We start from the raw sequence: 13,639 nt of genomic DNA on the forward strand, positions 1-13,639 counted from the left end.
CAAGTTCCAAAAAAGCAATGCGTGATCGGCATGTTCGTTTTTGAAAGATTACTGAATAATAGTAGCACAAATTACGTTGTGTCTATGCGAGGGGGGGTCTATAATGTCCCACTTCGGCTTTACTTCCGCTTTATGATGCGACGTCATGGTCTAAAAATAGCCTGCGTGCGGTACGCCATTCAACAAACTTTTTTTTTTTTTTTTCTTGCTGTTTCAGAAAAAATGCACATTTGAACCAATCAGAGCTAACTATCTCTGGTGATCACATGTCAGGATGTCAGCCAGTTGAATGGATAAATGAGTCCAGGCATTTTGCTTTACTGCGTGCATTCGCACATTGACGTGTCTCGTCATCGTCAGACTCAGATAACTGCAGCAGCTGGGGAAACCTCCATGCCATTACTAGAATAAAATAAATAATAAATATTGGTGGAAACGGATTATGCTACACAAGCCCTTTATTGTGCTTGTTGTTAACACTTGTGTATGTAAATCTGATGTTGGTAGATTGTTTTTGTTTGTTTGTGACTGTTTGTGTGGCAGCTTTGTATCTATTTTTTTTTTTTTTTTTTTTTTTTTACATAGTGTTTTGACAGTTGCTGTCATATTTTTGGAATCAAAGCACCGTGTACCGGAACAGCAACCCTGAATCTTATACCGGAACTGCGTTCCTGACCGTTCTGGCCCACTTTCACCCCTGATTTTAAGCCAAAAGAACAGTTGTGTTTGATAGAACAGTAAGTCTATATGCTGCCATAGCAGATTCATGGCACATTAAGTCCCCGAACTATTTTCAATTTGTCCATTTGACTTTTGGGGCAGGGGGGGCACAACATGTTGATGACCCCGAAACGCAGTGTCAGCAATAAAATTAACTTACAAGAATATTTATAATAATAAGTAGACAATGAGTGTTTTTTTGTTTCCCATCATTCTTGAGGGGAATTCTAAATCAGGCTGCTGAGGCAATACTTTTTGCCAAGATCGTCAACTATTGAATATGGTACCCTCGGCAGTGTCGTGCCAGTTACCCCAGTAAAAAATTGTATCCCCTGGACGGACCCATATGGAGGTAGATTTGTGTCTATATTATTCAATCCAAAAAAAAAAAAAAAAGTTGCGTCAATCAAAATATATATTTTAAATCCAAAAATAGTCACTTCAATAAAAAAAAAAAAAAATGTGTTTGAATGCAAAAATAAATTTGAAACTCAAAAAAATGCATGTGGAAGCTATTTTTCTTTGATTTAATTTTTTTTTTTGACTGAAGCAACTTTTTTGGTTGAAGTAATGTTGGTTTGTGTTTGGGCCACATTTTGGCTAGGACGTTTTTGTCTTCATTATTCAATCAAAACATAAGTTGCTTCAAAAAAATATACATTTCAAAAAGAGAAACCACTTTAATAAAAAAAAAGAAGAAGAAAAATTTCAACTATAGAAAACGTTTTTGAATGCAAAAAAATATTTGAGATGGAAAAATTTGCATTTGAACATTTTATTTTTCATTGAACAAGTTTCATTTGATTGAAGCAATACTTTTTGTGTTTGAGTCATATTATGGGTAGGACATTTGTGTCTAAATCATTCAGTCCCCCCAAAAAGTTAAATTCAATCAAAGAAAAAAATCATTTGAAAAATAAAATTGCCCTCCCCTAATTTTTTTTGTTGTTGTTGAAAATTATATGCAAAGCAAATGACCGTCTAAGGTGCTAGTCACTTGATCTGTTCGAAAAATAATTTTGACCCATTATAAAAATATATTTTTTGTTCATTTCATTCATTTTTGTTGCAGTTTTATTGCTTTACAACTTTTATATATATATATGGGAAAGTCAATTTCATGCAAGGACACTATTCGGCCACCAGGGGGGGCCTGGCCCTGGTCTCTCCTTAAAATCCGCTTATGCTGGAAACCCCCGTTTACAGACAACCGCTTTTGTTTCAACCTAGCCATAAAAAGAAGGTAAGTAATTATATTTATTATTCAAAATGTGTCATTTTTAGCTTAGAATCATTAATTGATGTCTAATATTTCATAAAAAAAAAAAGACTTGAAAAAATTATTCACTCACATACTTTAAACTTTTAAACAAATTACATCACAATGAAAAAAATTGAATCTGTAAACAAAGATATTTACTTCATAACTATCGCTTAATTGTATTTTTTTTTTGTTACTGTCGCATTTCCCCCGATATGTTAGATGATAAATAATTGAGCCAAACAAAGAAAAATTGAAAAAAAATGTTTTAAAGGGTAAATATATGAAAAAGAAAATCTCGACCACACCTATATGTCTGCGATTTCTGCATTGCGACCCATGTTATGTTACCATGTTTCACCCATGAAATCCCACAAAAATCAGGCTGTGGCCATTCACAGCTACAGTATTTCTTGACACTCGCTACATGCATGCTACATGGAGTTTTTGGATCGAAATGGGGTAAGTAAGCAATAATATCTTGTTAAAATTGTGGCGTCTTTAATTCTGATCTCGCGGGCTCTCACGTTCAGTTAGGGTTTTGCTGTTTTTTATTTATTTTTTTAAATGCCCTCCTGTTCAAAATTTTTTCTTCCCCCAGAAAATTGAGATTTTAAGCTTTCCAATGATGTATAACACGTACATATCGGATAATTTAGAAATGTGGCCAAATTGTGGGTCTCACAGCGGAACTTCAAGTCGCCTGAGTGTTTTCCGCCATATACAAGTAAAAAGCAAATTCTTGGTTGAATTGGGTGGGCGGCGGTCATTTACACATCACAAGTAAATGCTTTCAACAATTATTTTTTATCAAACGATTTAAGTTTGTTTGTAACAACCATTAGAAAAACGGCCCGCACGGCAAGTGTGATGACTGTACAAATGCATATGTATGGATTTAAAAAACGCAAAGCTTCACTGGCAGGCAGCCATGACATGATGCATTCTGGTTGTTTATTTTACCTCCTTCCATCTAATGGAAGTGCATTTAATTTATCTGCCTGTCACTCTACATTTCTGGCTATAGACCCTACTCACCAACGTCACAGAATGACGTGTCGCTGTATCCGGCCGCCATATTGTCCGTCTCTGTTTAGCCCTATTCTCAATGGTTTCAATTAGTCGTTCAGTTTATAGAGCAATTCATGGAAGCCCCGGTGCTTTCAGACGCTGTGAACTCATTGGATGCGTTGCATAAAAGGCGTTATGTGGAAAAGCTTCAGTCTATCCATTCGCCAGATCCATATTTGATGCCTAAATCAATATTTTTCGACCCGCTGTCTTCGCCCTCTCTGCCTGACATCTGCTACCCTAATATCTACAACTATCTTGTCCACACAAAATCAGACTATTCTCACGAAAGTTTGAAAAACTTTAAGAGCAGCACTCTGAGCAACATTACACTGTGTGATTTCTAAAATGGCGACAATCAAAAAAAAAAAAAAAAAAGTTGACTGCGATGGCCGACGCTTCAAGGATAGGTGGATATTGGACTATTTCTTCAATAAAACACGCAAAAACTGTGTCTGCTTCATTTGCAAAGAGACAGTCGCTGTTTTCAAAGAGTTCGATGTGACGCAGTATTACTAAACAAGACACGCTGACATGTGCGACAACATGACAGGGAAGATACGCAGCTAGAAATTATAGCAACTTGAAGCTACTTTATTTTTTCACAGCAGCAGTATTTCGCAAGAGTCTGAGTGTCGAAAGAGAAAGCCACAAAGACGAGACTGTTGAAATTATGAATTAAAAATAATAATAAAGCAAATGTGACACACAGAAGGGCTTGCTAAAATTTGTTTAAATGTATTGTTCTATGTAAATCAGCCAAGGTAGCCCCCTGCATTTTTACCACACCAAATCTGGCCCCCTTTGCAAAAGGTTTGGACACACCTGTTTAACTGATGATCCGTAGACGAGGCCAGCTTCTTTCACTTGGTACCAGCTAAATATTATTCAAAATGTAATGGTGGAAGAAATAAGCATCTTGAATTTGAAACTGTATGTTGTCGGCGATTAGCCTCGCAATGATCTTAATTGTGGTTGTCAGCCCCAAACCCTCTAAATATATATTAAATGCATCTTACCAGATATAAAATGACTACTACATAATCCGTGGTAATCGTATGGAGCCCAGTTTTCTCGTTGAATTGCAGCAGTCCATCTCGCTCTCCTCTCCGGGTCTCTCGGAATACGGTAGAACTTCAAGTCTCTCCGTCTATCTTCTCTGTTATTGCAACCAACCGCCACACACGCCTTCACCATTTTGATTATTAATGTTAACGAGCAGAAAAACACGCCATAATAGGAGGAATTTACGTAGCGGTATTGCATCAACACGACGAGTAGACGGACAATATGGCGCGGAGGCGTGGTTGTGACGTCATGTGAGTAGGGTCTATATACAGTCATGTGAAAAAATTAGGACACCCTATGAAAGCCTGTGTTTTCTAACATTTGGTCATATGGATGTTTAATATCAATTTTAACAATCTTGAGAGATTCAAGTAATAGAACTAAACAAGTAAAAACGGATTTTTTGTTGTTGTTGTAATTTTCTGTAAAATGTAATTTTAAATAAATGCAATTTCTGTTGAGGAATAAATTAGGACACCCCCACATTCAATCCCACTTAAAATGACTAAAATCCTACGCAGGTGTATCACATCAGGTGCACATGATTTGAACAATGTTATGTACTCATATTTATATGTTTACTTGTACGCATTATGTAGCCTTTTATTCTTAGTCAAAGCAATCATGCATTCTGGTTAATTTAAACGTATACCATTTGGTGTCATAAAAGTGAGCCCAGTTATCTTAATCCCATTGAGATGCTTTGGGGTGACTTGAAACGGGCTGTACATGCAAGAAACCCCTCAAACATCTCACAGCTGAAAGTATTCTGCTTTTAGGAGTGTGGCAAACTTTTTTCAGACCGATGTCAAAGACTGGTAGATGACTACAAAAAGCGTCTCACTGAAGTTATTTTAGCCAAAGGGGGTAACACTTCCTATTAGGTTAGACAGTGACGTGCGGTCAGGGGAGGCAGGTGAGGCAGAGCCTCACCTGTCATCATGACAAAAAAATAATTATAGCATCAAATTTATATTAATATTTGTCCATTGCTCTTTATGTATGACTCATTTCAAACATTTTCTATAGTCAAAATCGCTGAATTTGCCCATTTCCTGTTCAAATAAAAAAATGAAACGAGAGGTGCGGCAGCAACGAGTAAAGCCTCACCTCTGATTGCGCAATCCTTAACAAACTGGGTTGATACATGGAATTGGAGCGTGCTGGTTGCCGTACATCTGCATGTCGCCATTATAATGTTTCCAGATACGTTTATTTGACCTGATTTTCCTTAGTCTGGCTAATGTCTTTAACCCTTAAAGTTTAATGTTTGTTAGCGACATATTTAGTTTTGCTGATGGGAAATAAAACCGCGGTGAAAAGGCGCAGGTTGCGGCAGATAGTACTCTGCCGCACTGCAAGGGGGCGTACGTGAGACACTTTCCGTTAAAAGTGGACGCGGTTAACACAACACCGTAGCTAAAAGGTTTGCTTCAAACTACGGGACAGAAGATAACTCGCGCTTTTCAAACGGACTGGTACACCCGAAAAGACTGGCTATGTGGCTGTCCTTCGAAAAATCGCCTTTGCTGCTTTCCCTGCCTTTCCTTCTCAACTTGTGCCAATGTCTGGACTAACACGAGATATTGTGACATTAAAAAACTACCACGAAGCCTCAGCAAACATGAGAGCTCGACCACTCACATTCAAAGCCTGTTTGCTTTAAAAACTTTTGGAAGCTCAAGGATCGATTTGGCTTTGACGAACAGCGGAAGCTCAACGGTAGCATCCTCAAAGCTAAGGTAATAAAAGAGTTTGAAAGACCTCATTAATGCAACCTGCATCCTAGCTAAACAGGAGTTAACATTTCGTGGTAACGATGAGCGTGTAGCTCTTCTAAACGTGGCATATATGTAGAACGATTACATGGTTTTGCTGAGAAAGATGAAAGGTTAGCTAGACATTTGGACACACCACTGTGTTTTCTGGCTTGTCAAATAGAACATAGAACGATCTAATTGAAGCAATCCTCTCCATTGAGGCGGAGAGATTTTTTTTTTTAAAGTAAAGGAAAATAAGGAGGACTTTTACTAAAAGGGCGTAGGTTTGCATAGGGACGGTAGGGACATAACACTACCAATTTTTCAGCATGCTAAAATTGTCCCTACCAACTTTTAAGCAACCTTACCTTTTTTGCATGATACAATGTTCAGTTACATAGAGAATTTAGATCTTTCAATAGTTCCATATGTTGTAAGGATAGAATTGACCCTACCATTATTAAGTGAATTATTTTCACTATGTTTATGTTTGCTAATAAAAACCAGACATTTATTCAGGAAGTTTTCAAAATGTTTCTTTAGTATTTTTTGAAAACAAAGGTTTGAATCGAACAGTGTATCATCTGAACCGATGCATGTAAAAGTTATTATCAGTAGATAAGGATTTATTTTGCATTGATCATTTTGCCTATTAATTCATTAGGTTCATATACATGAGAAATGTGGCCCTTTGCCCCCTTCATCCAATCTGTTTGGTCTAATTAATGTCCCGTCCCCAGCAAAAAGTGTACCTACATGGAGGTTATGCTGTTATATCGTCCCTACGAATGTTGAGACCAAACCTATGCCCTTCCAAAGTAACGCCGGTTTTTGTGGTGAAGGACAGGCGCAAGACCACAAACAGTTTTCATTTCAATCTTATTTAAAAAAAAAAAAAAAAAAAAAGAGTTTAGACCAAGAAAAATACAATAGAATATTTAAAAAGTAATTCTAATTCTTTGTTTTTCTTTTCACGCTTTTTGTTTAGCAATATGTAATAAATTGATTAAAGTTTCAGAATTAAAAGTTTTAAAAACAACTGAATATTTCACTAAAGGTCAGAATTTAATTCTGTGGTTTTGTACACCAGGGTGTAGAGCAAATGCATGTTATTTTCTTACTTTTACGTATCGATAATATGTACCGTGTGTGCGTGTTTTGTGAAGAATGCTGATGAGATATGAAATAACCAGTAGCCAATTGAATAAGCTACCCTTTTTGGTTTATATATTTGGAAATCTGACACTAAAGGAGTCAGTGCCTCACCAACCATGAACCTCACCGCACGTCACTGGGTTAGAATATGTCAGAATATGCATTTTTGTTGATATATTTGATAAAGAGTAAAACAATGTTAATTTTTGTTGTTTACCTGCAATTAAATCACTTTCTTTTCCAGAGATAAAGAAAAAGAAGGTCAGACATGGATGTGTGAACATTTCTTAATAAAGAACTGAATATTTAATGACGTGTCTAATTTTTTCACATCTATTTATACATCTATATTACAATACATAAACAAATATTTTATATGATTAGTTATTGCATATTTTCAATTTTTTTTTACATGAATGCATTTGTAATATGTTAGAAACATTTTTTTCTTAAATCAATTTGAATAAAACTAGAAAAAAGGTTGATTTATTCATTTTTATTTTTTTCAGTCAATGTTGTTAGGGTGAATGCTCATGTTTCAGTGTCATTGACAGTGCTTAAAGTCCATTCCTTTTTTACAGGGCAGTGAGGAGGGATGAAAGTGGCTAGAATTTTTTGCCGAAACTCCCTGATATAAAGGTCGCCACAGAGCGAACAATTTTTTTTAAGAATTGTGTTTGATTGATGTGAAAATAACCGTTTACAAAAACGCCATACAATAACCCATAGGCGGAGTTGGACTTTTGTGGCAGGGGGGGCAAAAATGTTGATGACCCTGAAACGCAGTGTCAGCAATAAAATTAACTTACAAGATATGTGCTCGGATAGTAGCACAGGTGATTTTCTGTGTTACCTAGTGGAGAAGTACACGCCGCATCCTTTTTGACTGAATATTGCAGCTAGGAAAATTTACTATAATAAAAAGTTGAAAATGAGCGTATTTTTTTTTGTCTCAGGTGTTTCTTTTTTTTGTTTTGTTTTGTTTTTTGGCTAAGCAAGGCAAATGACCGTCTCTAAGGTGCTAGTCACATGATCTGTTTGAAAATTATTATTTTTTAATTCATTATAAACATATTTCTGGCGGTTAGGGTTAGGTCAATTACATGCAATGACATTTCTGTCCACCTGGGGGGCTATGCCCCCCCCCCCGCCCCCAATCTCCGTGTATGCAGTGACCAATACCTCCATCTAATTTTTTTCTTTTTTTTCATTTTCCCTTAATTTCTTGACATCAAATTGCAAAACCTCAATTTTAATTACATAAGAACATAGGATGTACATTAAATTTGAAGATAATGTAAACATTTACTCTTTTTTTTTTAATGATAAAGATATAAGTAACAGTCATTAACAAAATTAAGTACAAATGTCTTACATTATGCACAAATGGAATATATTCGGAAGATAACGCGTACATCGACTTTTTTATATTATACGGATATAAATAATTAGCCTAACATAGGTGAATGGACAAAAATAAGTCTAAAGTGCACATTAGCTATAATGCCAAATGTATCACATTTAGGACAAGCATTTTTGGACCTCATTGCAGTAAAAAAAAAAAATCTGTTTAAAACCTTATTGTGTTCAATCTCACTTTAGTTTTATTAGTTCAATCACAAGAACTGCATGTAAAGCTTAATGTATCATTTATGATACAAATTAGACATATATATTCAAATTATTTTTTAAAAATGGTTTAAAATTTTGATTATGTTTAAGGACCACATAAAGCTTTCAAATGTAAAAAGTTACAATTTTCTGTTCGTTATTTCTGGGGTCGGGCATTATACGGCTAACATGGAAGATTTTCTGAGCCTCCCCATCAGAGAAAATGAAGTTTTTTCAACTTTTCCCTTTCTCTTAAAGATCTGATCAATTTTCCGTTGCAATGCCCTTTTTTAATAGGATTAATTCAACAGGCTTGTTGTTTTAGAAGGCATTTGCATTTGAACCAATCACAGCTAACTATCCATGCTGATCACATGTCAGTATGTCAGCCAATTAAACGGACAACTGGAATCCAGGCTATGTTGGTTAGTTGCGCGCACGCGTTCATCTACGCGACTCGTCAGACACACGCTGGGAGAACTCCGTGAAATAATTAAATAATAAATATCGGTGGTAACCGATGACGCTATACAAGCACTTTATTAGGCTTGTTGTTAACACTTGTGTGTGTAAATCTGACATTAGTAGATTGTTTTCTTCTTGGAGATGTGTGGCAGTCTGGCAGTTCTTTTTTTTTTTTCTTCATATTTTCGGGATCAAAGCACCATTCTGCCCCCGAATTTTATACCGGAATGGTGAACCGGACCGTTCCGACCCACTTTCACCCTGGCAGTGAGGCTTTCCTAGTCAAAATAGATTTGACATCTAGTGCTGTCAATAGCAGCCAATAAATTTAATGAGTGCCTTATAAAGGATTAATATTCCAACACGGTTGACTGAAAACAGCTGTGTAGCAGCCGTGGAGGTCTTTTATGTCGTGGACTTAAACTTGATGGTCGGGGGCTCTGTAGATCGGTGAAAAACTGTCCATTCATGTATTGTTTGGAGAGACCTACCTGACGCCATAATGATGGGCAATGCAAGTTATTGGTATTGATATATTGTTATTTGGTGATCTCTTCTAGGCACGTGTCAATATTAAATCCAGACAGAATGGTAACCTTAGTAAAAAAAAAAAAAAAAAAAGTATCATGGTATCGTGATAACAGCGTTAAAAAGGTGCTGAGCCATAAATACGCAACCATTTATAGTTACATTTACATCTCAGACTATTTAGCGTCGTCATTTAAGCGTGCGTGTTTTTGGAACATGAGAGAAAACAAGTACTCAGAGAAAAGAACATGCAAGCTCCACTCAGGGAGATCCAGCCTGAATTTAAACCCACAACCTCAAAACTGTGTTGGCCCTGGGGAAATTCTACAAATCATATCCTGACATAACTTTCTATTTTTATGAACACTTTCTTTTAACGAGTCTTTGGGTCTATTGACATAAAAAAACAGCTTTTATAGTGCCAGCGTATCTAATGCAGGTTATGAAGGTTATGACACGCAGGGCCCTATTTTTTTTAACGCTGACTCAATCTAGGGAAAGTGTCGTTTTAGACCAGGTTTTGGACTGGTTAGTCCCAAATAAACAGGCTTTAATTCAGTTCTTTCAATTGCTAGTCCTCTATTTGAAGGGAGGAGAAGCCGGTTTGTGCAGTGGAAGGATGACGCTCACTTTTAATGAGAAAGTTCAACAGACCTCTGGGTAACATGCACTGCGCTGACATAAAAAACAACATTTGCGTCACATTTTACGCCATGAAAATAGTATTAGGCAAGGATGCAATAGAATCAGAATGTTGACATGAAAACAAAAATACAAACGGTGTGAAATGAATTGAGTTTAATTTCATTTTCTAATGTCAAAAGCAAATCAAAAGGCAAAATTATTTGTTGTAAATTAACACTGTTTATTTGAGTTGTGAGAAGATTCATGTTTTTTTTTGTTTTTTTTTTAACATAATGTGTGTACAAATTTGGTGATCATTTTGTTTATGGTGTTTCATTAAATTTGATATCATTTGAGATGTAAACATGACAGAAACGGCAAGGTCAAGGTAATGCAACTTCCTCTAAATTTGAATGAAAAATTCTAAGATATTTGCATTGGCCCACTCTTGGTTTAGTGGACTTTTGATGCTGCAACAATAAAGATAAAAACATAAATTTTGGCCCATTTCTAAATGAGAAGACGTTTGAATATAAATTCACTTAGGTTTTAGCTTGCCAGTTTTGATATATCAATTGTGAATTCGAAAAAAAAAATGTTTGTTTTCTTTTTCTAATTTCAAAAGATTCAGTTATCGCAGTGCGAAACTCATGGGGGTTTGTACCTTTAGCAAGGTTATGAACCCCTGCTCTAATGATATGACGTTGTCATAGACCATATTTGCCGCTAGATGGCGTCAAAGCAATTACAATACTGCTTTGCTTCATCTGACTTTGATACGGCACCCATCCTTTTAAAGCAAAAAATACAAAACAAATTGAACAAGTTTCAAAAGTGAAAGTTTACGACATTAACAATCGAAATATACATTCATCTTGAATTGAATTGATCCCAAATGACATTATTTTGATATCCAGCTTGAAGTCAATGACTCCGTCCTTACTAGTATGGCAATCAAGTAAACAAGTACTTCTACAACTACTAATATTACTAATAATACTAAGCCTACCATTACGGCCAAATTAGGCATCTGCCACGCACCAGTTGCATTTATCATTTTGAATACATGCTCAAACAGCTTTAAAAGAAAGTCGTCAGTTGCTAAAGTCAATTCTGCATATGTTGACATTTGGTTGCTAGAAATACTTCTAGTAAAACACTAGATGTTAACTATTACAATTTTGTAATATCGCCAAAATTCCCTGGCAATAATGGCAATCTACTTTTGTCAACTAATGCAGTTTCGCCACACCGGTAACAGGTAGTAGTCCTAAAGGTATGCGAAATTTTCCCTATAAGTGAAGCCATAGGTACCACATTGTGTCAAAGTGGTCTATTTTTTTTTCACGAACAAGCTAAGTATGCATTTTTTTGTTCTGGAAAATGCATTCATTGTCAATAATTTTATTCTGTTTTGGAGCAGTCTGAAAATATAATCAGCACGACTCTATGTCTCAGTATGGATGAGATCATGGGCATATTTGGACACTAAATTGGAGCTGAACAGCTGGTGTGGGCAAAGGAATGTGTTATGCTATAAACTGTTGCACACTAACATCAGCACAGATGCAGCAGCGCCCTAAAATTATGCTCAATCATTTATTTGATATGATGAAAAAAAAAAAAAGTCATGTTAGATATCATATCACATTTACAAATCACAAGTTTCGTCTGTAGAAATAGCTTTTAACATGATGAAGGGAAATGTGTTGGTCCGATGGTACATCATCTTCCCAAACTATTTTCAAAGCCTTGAGCATTCAAAGATTTGACTAGGTACATAACCAGAGAACAATCTGTATGTACTTACCTTGCGTACTCTTCTTAATCCTCACTATCCACATAGCGAGGAAATTGACGCAGTTGCTCACATCTGAGAAATTTTCAGCCTTCAACCGGGTTAACCGCGGTTTCTTCTTAAGCTATCTTAATGAGATTAATTTCATGCACAAATAATAAACATTGGGTAAAGATCAATGCCCTTCAAGACATCCTCGGACTGAAGCAGATACAAGATAAAAATTGGAAGAATGAATTCTGCACAAAACTGAAAAAGAAGTTTAAAACTACTACTGAGGTTTCTGTGGGTAAGTTTTTCTCTAGATATCAGATTTTAAGTCTAGAACTATTGAAAGTGTGTGCAGATGTCTGTTGCGTTAGAGGTCCTTGAAACCAGTTTTGGGAATTCCTGTAATTCTCCCTGTTAAAATAGATTGGACACCTAGCGCTGTCAATTGCATTGAAGAATGAGCATTCATAGCCAGTCCTCCCAGTTGAAATGAACATTTCACATCTATTGTTGTGAATGGCAGGCAATGAGTTAACAGCTATGAAAGAACTGACAGGCAATGTGTTAAATACTATGAATAAAAAAACAGCAACAACAACAACCTTATTTTCTGAGTGTTATTAATGTATTTGTGTATTTATGTTTTTCCTTATTTTGATTTGATTATTTTTTTTTTTATTAACATTTCATTCATCTTCCGTTCTATCCACAAGTCTATTCAAGCTAACTATGGGCAGTAAGCAGGGTACACCTTGACGTCGCAGGGCGACGTTTTATTAATTTATAATTTAAAAAAATAATAAAAATATACATATACAGAGTGTCCCAAAAAATATACACCATTTTGCAGCTGATAACAAGTTCAGACCCGAACTGCATTTTTATACTTCCAGTAGCATTTTAGAACGAATTTCCTTCATTCAAAGTTTATCTGGCTGACATCATTGCTTCAAATGGTTTAATGTGCAAAAAGGACAATTGAAAATTTAGTTATCAGCTGCTAAAGGGTGGACATTTACATGTTGTATATACATACAGTACAGGACCTGCACATAATGAGACCTGACGTCCACAAACGTGGACATCACATTTTGAGATATGTTGGTTATAATTATATACCAAATATTTGTGGTTTACATGACCCAAAATATGAGGTCTTTTTTTAATCACCAAGAATAGACACTTGCCCTCTTAATCAGTACTCCCCACCACAGGGGTGCAGAGCGATGCCTTGGGTGGCGCATGCGAGATGTGACCTTGGGGAAACTACTTTTTTGCCATAGTAGGATAAAGTGTAATTGCACATCCACTCAGTGGGTGACAGTGGCGCTCATTTTCAGAGTGTCCGCAGTATTTTTGAACCAAACAAGAGTACACAGCAAAGAGCGCTGAAGTTATGAAGAGCTAAGATGAGGAAATATGACATTTATGTAGCGTTCGGCTTTTGGCTTTGACTTTTAATACAGTGGGAGATGAGGAAAGATCAGTCTGTTTACTGTGTCTAAAATGTTTGCCGCAGACAGCAGAAAGCCAAATTAATTACGACGTCACTTAAAGACATTAGATCCCAATCACATTGATAAGCCG

This window comes from Corythoichthys intestinalis, chromosome 6 (genome assembly GCF_030265065.1).
Source record: "Corythoichthys intestinalis isolate RoL2023-P3 chromosome 6, ASM3026506v1, whole genome shotgun sequence".
Classification (NCBI taxonomy): domain Eukaryota; kingdom Metazoa; phylum Chordata; class Actinopteri; order Syngnathiformes; family Syngnathidae; genus Corythoichthys; species Corythoichthys intestinalis.